Source organism: Hyla sarda, chromosome 10, assembly GCF_029499605.1.
Source record: "Hyla sarda isolate aHylSar1 chromosome 10, aHylSar1.hap1, whole genome shotgun sequence".
Lineage (NCBI taxonomy): Eukaryota > Metazoa > Chordata > Amphibia > Anura > Hylidae > Hyla > Hyla sarda.
In genome coordinates this window covers 83,165,156-83,177,558 of record NC_079198.1, presented here as the reverse complement: position 1 = coordinate 83,177,558, position 12,403 = coordinate 83,165,156, and the positions used below count along the sequence as shown (strand labels likewise).

The window sequence follows — 12,403 nt, the reverse complement described above, 5'->3', positions numbered from 1 at the left end:
GGTTACTGTCCGTGAGCGCATTGCCCCACTTCCCCCACCAGCTGGCGGGGCTCGGATTTGCATCGCGGGACGCACCCGGTCCTCTTCTGTCACCTCTTCCGCTTCTCAGCTCCGGCGCACATGTCCCCGTCTCCTGGAGCTTTAAAGGGCCAGTGCACCCATAATTAGTTTGCACCTGTCATTCATTTATAAATTCCTGCTCCTCCCACACTTCCCTGCCGGATCTTTGATGCCTCGTGCCATTGAGAAAGCGTTACTGTGATTTGCCTTGCCTTTTTTCTGACCCCTTACTCTGTGACCTGACCTTGCTTCTGTGCCGCCTGTCTTCTGACCTCCTGCTACGTTCCCGACTACGCACCAGTGCCGCTTGCCCTGACCTTCTGCTATCCTGACAACGAGTTTCTACATCCCTCCTGTGCCTCGAATCTCCTCAGCCGCCTGTGTGGTCGAGTCGTGCCAGGGGTATCGATCTGGGTGCCGCCTGCCTCAGCAAGTCCATCCCACTTTGCGGCGGGCTCTGGGGAAAACCAGTGGCACCTTAGACTCTGCTCCCTGGTACGACCTGCGTCATCTGCCATACAGGTTCAGTGGATCCACTACCTCCGATGTTCCTGTCTTCCTAAATGTCTTCCATGACCTGAGGAAGAGGGGCGATCCCTCGAAACGCGTTGTCTGTCCTTTATGAAGCAATAAAGACTGAACTCTTTACCACACCTGTAGTCTTTCACCTGATTGACCACCTGGACGGATCCTGCGAGCGCCAGATGAGTATCTGATTTTCTATTCTGTGACCTCTGCCATGGGCACAGAACGCGCATCTTGACAAAACCGCCTCGACTATCTCGAGAAACGGAAGGATACAGGCTGCCGCGGATCGCATCATTTCGATACCAAGCCCACAACGGTGTCGCGCTCTCAGCGCGACACAACAAGGTGAGCAACTTCCCACCCCCATTTTCTCTTGTCCCCACGAGGTAACGGCACAGGGTGCGCTGGTCTTTTGTTCCCTTTCTCTCCTCCCTTTCTAAATGTGAGTGTTGCAATTAAATGCATTTTGAATCTGTGCATATGCGTACCTGCACTCTTTACCCAATTTATATTTAGAGTTAAGTATATCCCACGGAATAAGTTATTTTCCCTCCACTAGATGTCCAACCCTGTAAATCCCAAAGGCCTCCGAGTTCACTTATTCTCTTAATTTATAAAATTTAGTAAAGTGACGGTTATCCCAAATCCTAGTTATACTCAAGCTCCCCGATACCCCAACCCATCCCTTGGTGTGGTACCAGATTTTTTTATTTTTTTTTAGAAAAGGGGTTTTGCTTCATTTTATAATTCCCTCATCCGTACCTTCTAAAATTTCCCAAACTGACTATTTCCTCTCAAAAAATCTCTCAATAAATGTATTAATTGTTCCTTCCTCTGTAATTAACAGGTTAAATTGTGCGGCTAGACAATACAATTGAAAATATGGTACCCCCATTACTCACTTCCTTATCAATGGCATAATAAATTTCTGCTTTTTTCTGACATGCTTGCGTCCCCATATAAGGTCATTTAATTTCCTTTCCAGCCCCTTAAAGTATTTATCCTTAATCCATATAGGGGAGGCTCTTAATACATGTAAAAGGATCGGCAAGATAACAATTTTAATGAGGCTATACGATCAGCCATACTCACTGGAAGCCTATTACAAATAGTAATCTTTGCCCCTATTTTATCAAGTGTTGGTAATAAATGTAATTTATTAGAATCCTCTACATTTTTTTAAATTCTAATACCCAAATATTCAAGTGAATCTTTTGAGTTCAGTATTGCTATATTTTCTATTGGTGATCTTATTTCTCCGTCTAATGACAACAACCCAGATTTTGCCCAATTAATTTTATACCCCAATAATTTACCAAATTCTTCCAAAATTGCCACAATACCCGGGATTTTCTCTACAGTATTTTTTTTCACAAAAAGAAGCACGTTGTCCGCGTATAATAAAAATGTTTTCCCATTCCCCATTAACCCGAAATCCTTCAAATTTCTTTGTTGCTCTAATAATATGGGCAAGGGGTTAAATTAATATTGCAAAGAGGGTGGGGGAGAGTAGACACACCTTTCTAGTACCTCTATTTAACTCAAAACTTTCTGATTCCTCACCATTAATTTTAATCCTGGCTCTAGGGGAGTTATAAATAGTTATTTTTGCTTCATTAACCAATTTGCCCATATGCATTTCCTCCATTACCCCTTCAAGGAATCCCCACTCCACCCTGTCAAAAGCTTTATTGGCATCTAAAGACAGGATGGAGCGGGGGTCCCTGTCTTCCATTTGAATGTTCAAAAATGTTCTCTGTAGATTACTATAAATGTTCCTACCTTCAATAAACCCCTTTTGTTCTTCCCCCCACCACACTACCTATCACTTTCTGTAAACGTATGGCCCAAATCTTTGTAAGAATCTTACAGTCCGTGTTTAATAATGAAATAGGGCAGTAAGATTCAACCTCTACTTCATCCTTACCCTTCTTAATAATTAAAATGATGCAGGCCTCCGCCATTGATGGCGAGAGTCTGCCGATCATCAAGGATTCATTTAATGAAGGGAAGGCTATGTTCAAATTACATAAAATGTGCAGAATGTCCACACGGTAAACACATGCAGACATTCCGCACATTTGGCCAGTGGAGCTATGACGAGGTAGACGGCAATGCATTTGCAAGCTAAATACACAAAAAAAACAATATTTTTTTTTTTTTCAGAAGTCGGAATCAGGATTTCCGTGGCAGAAACATCTGTGGAGAAAATTCTACTGTGTAAACAGTGCAACAGAATCTCATTAAAATCAATGGGCTATGCAACAACGGAATGTATGTGTGGAATATTCCTGTGAAATTCCACATGAACATTCCGCCGTGTGAACATACCCTAAGGCTATGTTCACATGGTGGGATATCTGCACAGAAAACCTAGCTCTAGGACTGCTCGGAAATGTGCAGTCTCATAGACGGCAATGCATTTCCTTGCACAATCTGCAGAAAAAATAGACTTGTATATTCTTTTTACAGACACAGGAATCAGAATTTTCACAGCGGAAACATCTTGCGTGGATATTCTGCCATTTGCACAGTGCAGCAGAGTTCCATTGAAATCAATGGTGCAGTGGAATGTCTGTTCGTAATGCCGCGTAAGATTTCCACAGAGCTCCATCAAAATTCAGTTTTGTGAACATGGCCTAACAGTTCTTAAAAGCAACACAGTGTTCCATGCAGAATGCCATGTCAATCTCAGTAGCTAGATGAAGATGTGTCTGGAAGTGAGTACCCTATCTTCTCCAATAGATGGTGTCAGAATACACTCTATATTATGTACCCATGTAATAGTACAGAAGATAAATAAGACATTTTTCTTAGTATATTCAGAATAAAAACTAAAAATAAGATCACGCTCACAGATTTTATTTTTGGAACCTCCTCATTGTTCTGTAGTAACGTATGTACACGCATATTACATTCTTTATTTACATAAAATATACATTAGTGGAGTTTCTCCTTTGACGTGTGTGAGGGAAGTGCTTTGCAGGAGGTCAAAACTGACTTTCTGATCTAACAGTCAGTTTGTATATAATATAAAGGCTGAAAAGCTAAATACAGCCCTGACCTATTCTGTAGGATACCAGTTCACCACCACATTGTCCCCATGACTTAGTTTACCTCTTCTCCTTAATGACAATATGGGGAAAACAGGAATCTTAAAGGAAAACTGTGGTGTAAATTTTTTTAAGTCCCCCCTGTGCCCGGGCTGCAAAAACATAAAAAGCAAACTTTAACTCACATTCCTACGTTCCCCTGTTTCGCCGATATCAGCATCCCGCTCCTACGGTGCTGCTGGCTTGTGGTTTCTTAGGCTTGAAACGTCACAGTGCAGGCAGCGTATCACCGGCCGCAGCGATGTTCCGCCTTGGCCGGTGATAAGCTGAGCACACTGTCATGTAAGGAGCATTGGGCCTCCTCAGCTGAGACTGCACTACTGAACCTACGCAAATGGGACTCATCTGTTGGTGATTACGCAGTTCAATTCCGCACCCTAGCCTCTGAATTGGCCTGGAATGATGAGGCCCTGTGTGTCACCTTTAAAAAGGGACTTTCTAGTAGGGTTAAGGATGTTCTCGCTGCACTGGATCCTCCGTCTTCCCTGAGTGATTTTATTCAGTTGGCCACTCGAATTGATGTGCGCTTTGCCGAGAGGCAGGCGGAGCTTTGTCAAGAGCGTGAACCTACTCAGACATGTCATTTTCCCAGTTTGGCACCCATGTTCCAGCGTCCATCTCAACCACCCTCTTTGCCCTCTGTCGAAGAGACTATGCAGGTGGATCGTGCTCGATTAACCCAGCAGGAGAGGTTCCACCATCGCAATGAAATCTTGTGCCTCTATTGTGCCAGCCCGGAGCATTTCCTCAAAGACTGTTCTCTACGACCAATTTGTCCGGGAAACGCTCTCACCTAGGGCACGTGGGAGAGACATCCCTAGGTGTGAATTCTACCTCTCCTCGTTTGACCATGCCAATCCAAGTATATTGTCCTTCCAGGGCATCGTTCTCCGCTGTAGCCTTTTTGGACTCTGAATTCGCCAGAAAGGTTATCAATGCCTCCCTGATTCACAAACACAATCTCCCAGTAACTCGGCTTTATAAGCCTATGTATGTTATTGTAACTGTTCAGCTGTTACGCCTAGCGCTCCGGGTCTCCGCTCCTCCCCGGAGCGCGTACAGCGTCTCTCTCTCCGCAGCGCCCCGGTCGGTCCCGCTGACCGGGAGCGCTGCACTGTCATGGCCGTCGGGGATGCGATTCGCACAGCGGGACGCGCCCGCTCGCGAATCGCATCCCAGGTCACTTACCCGTTCCCGTCCCCTGCTGTCATGTGCTGGCGCGCGCGGCTCCGCTCTCTAGGGCGCGCGCGCGCCAGCTCCCTGAGACTTAAAGGGCCAGTGCACCAATGATTGGTGCCTGGCCCAATTAGCTTAATTGGCTTCCACCTGTTCCCTGGCTATATCTGGTCTCCTCCCTTGCACTCCCTTGCCGGATCTTGTTGCCCTTGTGCCTAGTGAAAGCGTTTTGTGTGTCTAAAGCCTGTGTACCAGAACTTCTGCTATCCACCCTGACTACGAACCTTGCCGCCTGCCCCCGACCTTCTGCTACGTCCGACCTTGCTTCTGTCTACTCCCTTGTACCTCGCCTATCTTCAGCAGTCAGAGAGGTGAGCCGTTGCTAGTGGATACGACCTGGTCACTACCGCCGCAGCAAGACCATCCCGCTTTGCGGCGGGCTCTGGTGAAAACCAGTAGTGACTTAGAACCGGTCCACTAGCGCGGTCCTCGCCAATCCCTCTCTGACACAGAGGATCCACTACCTGCCAGCCGGCATCGTGACAGTAGATCCGGCCATGGATCCCGCTGAGGTTCCCCTGCCAGTTGTCTCTGACCTCCCTACGCTGGTCGCCCAGCAAGCCCGACAGATCGCCCAACAAGATCACCAGCTGTCGTACTTGACCACCATGACACAGCAACTCCAGTCGCAGCTACAGCAGCAACAGTCACAGCTACAGCAAGTTCAGTCACAGCTACAGCAGCAACAACCATCTCCTCCGCCAGCTCCTGCACCCCTTCCGCAGCGAGTGGCCACTCCTAGCCTCCGCCTGTCCTTGCCGGACAGATTTAATGGGGACTCTAAGTTTTGCCGTGGCTTTCTTTCGCAATGTTCCCTGCACTTGGAGATGATGTCGGACCAGTTTCCTACTGAAAGGTCTAAGGTGGCTTTCGTAGTCAGCCTTCTGTCTGGAAAAGCTCTGTCATGGGCCACACCGCTCTGGGACCGCGATGACCCCGTCACTGCCTATGTACACTCCTTCTTCTCGGAAATTCGAAGTGTCTTTGAGGAACCTGCCCGAGCCTCTTCTGCTGAGACTGCCCTGCTGAACCTGGTCCAGGGTAATTCCTCCGTTGGCGAGTACGCCATACAATTCCGTACTCTTGCTTCTGAACTTTCCTGGAATAATGAGGCTCTCTGCGCGACCTTTAAAAAAGGCCTATCCAGCAACATTAAATATGTTCTGGCCGCACGAGAGACTCCTGCTAACCTGCATGAACTCATTCATCTAGCCACTCGCATTGACATGCGTTTTTCTGAGAGGCATCAAGAGCTCCGCCAGGAAAAAGACTTAGATCTCTGGACACCTCTCCCACAGTCTCCATTGCAATCTGCGCCTAGGCCTCCCGCCGAGGAGGCCATGCAAGTGGATCGGTCTCGCCTGACCCTGGAGGAGAGGAATCGCCGTAAGGAAGAGAATCTTTGTCTGTACTGTGCCAGTACCGAACATTTTTTGGTGGATTGCCCTGTCCGTCCTCCACGTCTGGGAAACGCACGCTCGCACCCAGCTCTCGTGGGTGTGGCATCTCTTGATGCTAAGTCGGCTTCTCCACGTCTCACGGTGCCTGTACGGATTTCTACTTCAGCCAGCTCTTCCCTCTCAGCCGTGGCCTGCCTGGACTCTGGTGCCTCTGGGAATTTTATTCGGGAGTCCTTGGTGAATAAATTCCGCATTCCGGTGACCCGTCTGTTCAAGCCACTCCACATTTCCGCGGTCAACGGAGCCAGGTTGGACTGCACCGTGCGTTACCGCACGGAGCCCCTCCCAATGTGCATCGGACCTCATCACGAGAAAATTGAATTTTTGGTCCTCCCCAATTGCACTTCCGAAATTCTCCTTGGACTACCCTGGCTTCAACACCATTCCCCAACCCTGGATTGGTCCACTGGGAAGATCAAGAGTTGGGGTCCCTCTTGTTCCAAGGACTGCCTTCAACCGGTTCCTCCTGTATCCGGTCTCCCTAAGGTCGTTATGGACTCTGCCTGCCTTAAGAAGTGCCTCTCCCCCCCTCCCAGTCCAGTCAGGCAAGCCTCGGTGCCTCCTCATGGCCCTCGTCCTGGTGTCACACTGCCCCGTGCCAGGCCTCGCCCTCTGCCCTCCCTCCCCATTCCCACTCCTGCTGTTCTGCCTGCCGTTGAGGAATCCCTCCATCCTTTCCCGGTGTCCTCATCCCAGGGGAGGCAGTTACCGGACAAAGAGAAGGGGAGACCTAAGGGGGGGGGTACTGTTACGCCTAGCGCTCCGGGTCTCCGCTCCTCCCCGGAGCGCGTACGGCGTCTCTCTCTCCGCAGCGCCCCGGTCGGTCCCGCTGACCGGGAGCGCTGCACTGTCATGGCCGTCGGGGATGCGATTCGCACAGCGGGACGCGCCCGCTCGCGAATCGCATCCCAGGTCACTTACCCGTTCCCGTCCCCTGCTGTCATGTGCTGGCGCGCGCGGCTCCGCTCTCTAGGGCGCGCGCGCGCCAGCTCCCTGAGACTTAAAGGGCCAGTGCACCAATGATTGGTGCCTGGCCCAATTAGCTTAATTGGCTTCCACCTGTTACCTGGCTATATCTGGTCTCCTCCCTTGCACTCCCTTGCCGGATCTTGTTGCCCTTGTGCCTAGTGAAAGTGTTTTGTGTGTCTAAAGCCTGTGTACCAGAACTTCTGCTATCCACCCTGACTACGAACCTTGCCGCCTGCCCCCGACCTTCTGCTACGTCCGACCTTGCTTCTGTCTACTCCCTTGTACCTCGCCTATCTTCAGCAGTCAGAGAGGTGAGCCGTTGCTAGTGGATACGACCTGGTCACTACCGCCGCAGCAAGACCATCCCGCTTTGCGGCGGGCTCTGGTGAAAACCAGTAGTGACTTAGAACCGGTCCACTAGCGCGGTCCTCGCCAATCCCTCTCTGACACAGAGGATCCACTACCTGCCAGCCGGCATCGTGACATCAGCAATGTCTTTAGAGGTTTTGCAATAATGTAACTGCAGAAAAAAGTGAAGGATTTATTCCATTAATCCAGTACAATACAGAACAACGTTTCTGCAACCTCACGTCGCCATTTTCAAGCTCCGAGCTTGAAAATGGCGACGTGAGGTCGCAGAAATGTTGTTCTGTATTGCACTGGATTAATGGAATAAATCTTTTCCTTTTTTCACACCAGTTTTGTGTGCTGCTGATATCTGGTATTGTATTGAACTTCGGAGCAACTGACCAGGGCTCCAAGACAACGTCACCTACTGTGTGGATTACTTTTTTTGGTTGTGCTGCTCTCCTGGAAATTTGTTTAGATAGATAGATAGATCGATAAGTGTTTCCTTACCAGGGTGCCTCTAGCTGTTGCAAAACTAAAACTCTCAGCATGCCTGGACAGCCAAATGCATGCTGGGAGTTATAGTTTTGCAACAGCTCGAGGCACCACATTGATCCATCTATCTATCTATCTATCTATCTATCTATCTAAAAGAAGAAGAAAAGCAGCACATCCCCTAATAATAAATGGTGAAACGTGCTCACGGGTTCTGGAGTCCGGGTTGAGGCCCACTATTTAAACAGCCTAAAGGATCTCCCAGTAGCACACAAAAATCGATGAAATAAATAGTGTTAACTTGTTTATACGTGGCTTGAGGAAGATCAGGATGAGCTGATTGAAACGTTGCTGTATGACACTGGATATGGAATAAAATACAATTTTTTTCATCGATTTTTGTGTGCTGCTGGGAGATCCTTTATGCTATCTATTTCATATCTAACTATCTCATATCTATCTATGTATCTCATATCTATCTATCTATCTATCTATTTATCTCATATCTATCTCATAGATATCTATCTATCTACTATCTATCTAATATCTATCTCATATCTACAGTATGTTTATATTGTGAGATTTGCTGCCTTTTTTGCATGTATTACCCACATACCATCATCCTGTTTTTTTGGCAGATGTACCAGTGATGTTGCTGTATTTTTCTGAGATGTTGTTTCTCCTTTTTACCATGAAATACAATTGCTTTTCAATCAATAAAATTATATTTATTTTTATTGTATTGAAGCGACTCCAATTTTTCTTTTTGGTTCATGTTAGTACTCGGAGTTCATTGAGTATTGTGCCTATACATACGAGTGTTAATAGCCATACTGGCACTGTGCCACATACGGTTACTGCTTCCTGCATATACCCTTGTAGGTGTGTTTTTGTCTTTTTGGCTAATACCCAGTATATCAGCAGATATTGCACAGTCTAAATTGGCCTTTATAGGAATGCTTTAAATTGTTAATTTGGCTGCTCCTGAAGTTTTTGCTATTTGTTTATTGTTTATTATTTGTTTATTGATTTGTTTTCAGCCTAATGATGGATGCTTTCACCTGCATGTAAAACCTCCTTGGATAACATATTCAGAGGTCTCTGGAGCAGCTACCAAATGCAAATTCAACATTTAGAATCTTCCTAATGTGTCATGACAAAATCAGGTAACTGGCCCCACAGGATCAAGACCTAGTACTTATGAGTCAACTGAACAATTACTATATACCCTGTGAAAATGGGGTGACTATAAAAATGGTTGCAATTCCTGAACAGATTATGCAATATTTTTGTTAAGCTGAAAGTTTACACTTCAATGACATATTGATGGCTTTAATTAATTGTCCATTGTAGTGGTGCATAGAGGCTAAATTGTGAAAATTGTCTCACCATCCATATATTTCAGGACCATGTCTTGTGTGTAATTTTAGTCTAATTCTATTGTGTAATACATTTTTAATTAAGAATAAATTGTAGAAAATGTGACTAGTATCAGTGTAGGAGGTAACTTTGAGGAAGTGAAGCATGTCATGCTATGGTACAGTACTCTGAACTCTCTACTGAGTGGCATTTTCTTACAGGCCCAGACAAGCCCGAAGTATTAAGACATTCTAATGTGACACAATGCATGACTGGATTCTACAAAGAAACAAAGACACAAAAACACTGTTTCCTGAAATACGTGGCACAACTGTGTCGTCATCCTGTCTATTAATAAACAGGAAACGCACATAAATATTGCTGCTTATTTTCTCAGAATTTTACTATTTTAGCCTTGCTTCCATTGCAGGTTTTAGAACTGATGTTGACCACAACTAATAGGATGTTACATGTGTGGAATATTCAGTTTGTTGTCCTTCCAATACAAGTGTATCTATATTTGTATTTCAGTTGAAATAGGTTATGTGGGTAGACCTACACACTGGAACAATCCGAACTGCATGCTTTCAAAAATGCAACAATTGTTTTAAATAGTTTTAGCATTTAAATATCCAGCTAAGGCTTTGTTCACATCGGTGTTGGAGGCTCTTTTTGTTAGACAAGATGGATCAAAACAACAGACACTCTAATGAAATCCTAATGGATGCCTATTGTTACACAATGGTGGGTAGTATTCAATATATATGATGGACCTGACAGAGTGCTGTGTCTTATAATGTTAACATGTGACAAAGATGTGAATAGAGCCTAAGAAGAGCACCGATAAAACAATATGAAGAAGGAATATAATGCAACAAGTAGCAATCAGCTCCTCTTAGAAAGGTCTCCTCCATGTCATGTTCCCCTGTAGACAACTTATAAGAACAAAAAACCAGTGCAGGACAGGTGTAGTGAAATAGAGTCACAAGTTTCAGGTATGACTAAGGGTGGTATGACTAAGGGTGGCAACTCCCGAAATGCGGGACTCTGTTCACACCACTTGTCTTGACTTTTATATAATAAACAGTACATAAACTGTACAAAATAACTACATCTGTACAGTGCTGGCTTTTTATTCTTTTAACCTGTTCAGGATTCAGGGAGTATGGGTACGCCCTTGCGTCCTGTTCCTTAAGGATGCAGGGCATACCTGCATGCCCTTGTCCCATTACCGGGGTTTGACGCATGCTCACGAGCTGAGCATGCTTCCTACCCGGAGGGTCCCGACTGCTATCAGCAACCAGGACCCAGGGTTAACGCCAAGCACCACCAATTGGGCCGATGCCCAGTATTAACCCTTTAGATGCCACAATCCAAAGTTGATTTCAGCTTCTAAAACTAAAGTAAAATTCTCCCAGAAGCTCAGTAGAGCTGATCTGGACCATTACGGTGAAACCGCAATGTCCTGATGGGCTGAGAGGACTCCTCGCTGTCCGATCGATTCTCTGATGCTCCAGTCGGGCTCTGCAGGCTGGAGCAGCAAAGCACTGATAACACAGATCATGCTATTCTATGGCAGAGCATTAAACAGTATATGCAATCAAAAGATTGCATGGTATAGCCCCCTATAGGGACTAAAAAAAAAGTGTTAAAAAAAAAGTTAATAAAAGTGAATTGTGACGGACTGACTCCGCCAAAAGTGACTTCTCCTTCCGGATGACGAGCCCCAGCATATCACAGGCAATATCCCCAGGCAGAACTAGAGATTATTGCATCCTTGTACCCAAAGAACCAGGCAAGACCAGTCTTCAGGTATAAAATCAGAACTCTTTATTGTGGAACAAGTGTCTTCTTTTATAGGAAGGACATCACAGGGGGAAGGTCAGTAAAGACAATACAGGTGACAGTGAGTCTGGGAGATAATCCAATAAAGTTGATTAGCTCTCCCTATACAGTGCCTTGAGTGCAAATGGTGGAGGTGTGCAGAAGTTGGACTATGTTGCAAAAAGGAGAAGCATGTGTAAAAGGTCTATTGTGTAAAGGAGGTGGACAGTGTGCAAAAGGGTGTATTGTGCACCGAAAGAGGACCGTGTGCAGAAAGTGTATGAAAACAGTAAATAAAAGTATTTTAACTCTGAGCTTTATGTCACTGGACAACATCAACTGAGGGGTAAAAATAGTGATGTCCTAAAGTCCGTCCAAGTAGGTAGCGTGACTCTAGGATCCGTCACATGAATTAACCCCTTCCAAATAAAAGTTTGAATCCCTCCCCCTTTTCCCATTTTTTAAATAAAATAATGTAATCATATGTGGTACCGCCGCATGCGTAAATGTCTGAACTTTTAAAATATAAAGTTAGCTAAACTTGTGCATTTTTGGTCACTTCATATACCATAAAACATTTTTTAAAAAGCAATCAAAAAGTCCCATCAAAACAAAAAATGGTACTGATAAAAACTACAGACCACAGCGCAAAAAATGAACCCTCATATAAGCCCTGTATGCAGACACAAGTTATAGGATCAGAGGATGACAATTTTAAATATATACTAATTTTGGTGCAGGTAGTTATAAAACAAAATAAAATCGACATAAATTGGGTATCCTTGTAACTGTATAGACCTACAGAATAAAGATAAGGTGTCATTTTTACCGAAAAGTGCACTGGAACAATCCGAACTGCATGCTTTCAAAAATGCAACAATTGTTTTAAATAGTTTTAGCATTTAAATATCCAGCTAAGGCTTTGTTCACATCGGTGTTGGAGGCTCTTTTGTTAGACAAGATGGATCAAAACAACAGACACTCTAATGAAATCCTAATGGATGCCTATTG

General features: G+C 45.4%; 1 protein-coding gene and 1 long non-coding RNA gene across 3 annotated transcripts in view; one reads left to right on the top strand and one right to left on the bottom strand.

The window, feature by feature from the left end:
• The window catches only part of BTG4 (BTG anti-proliferation factor 4), a 93,230-nt gene that overhangs the window by 17,981 nt on the left and 62,846 nt on the right, over positions 1-12,403 (bottom strand). The window lies entirely within an intron of this gene.
• LOC130294212 (uncharacterized) overlaps positions 1-12,403 on the top strand; it is a 30,257-nt gene that overhangs the window by 12,871 nt on the left and 4,983 nt on the right. Inside the window, exon 3 of the long non-coding RNA XR_008848428.1 lies at positions 9,250-9,375. This is a non-coding gene — a long non-coding RNA (uncharacterized LOC130294212). The remainder of the gene's footprint in view (positions 1-9,249; positions 9,376-12,403) is intronic.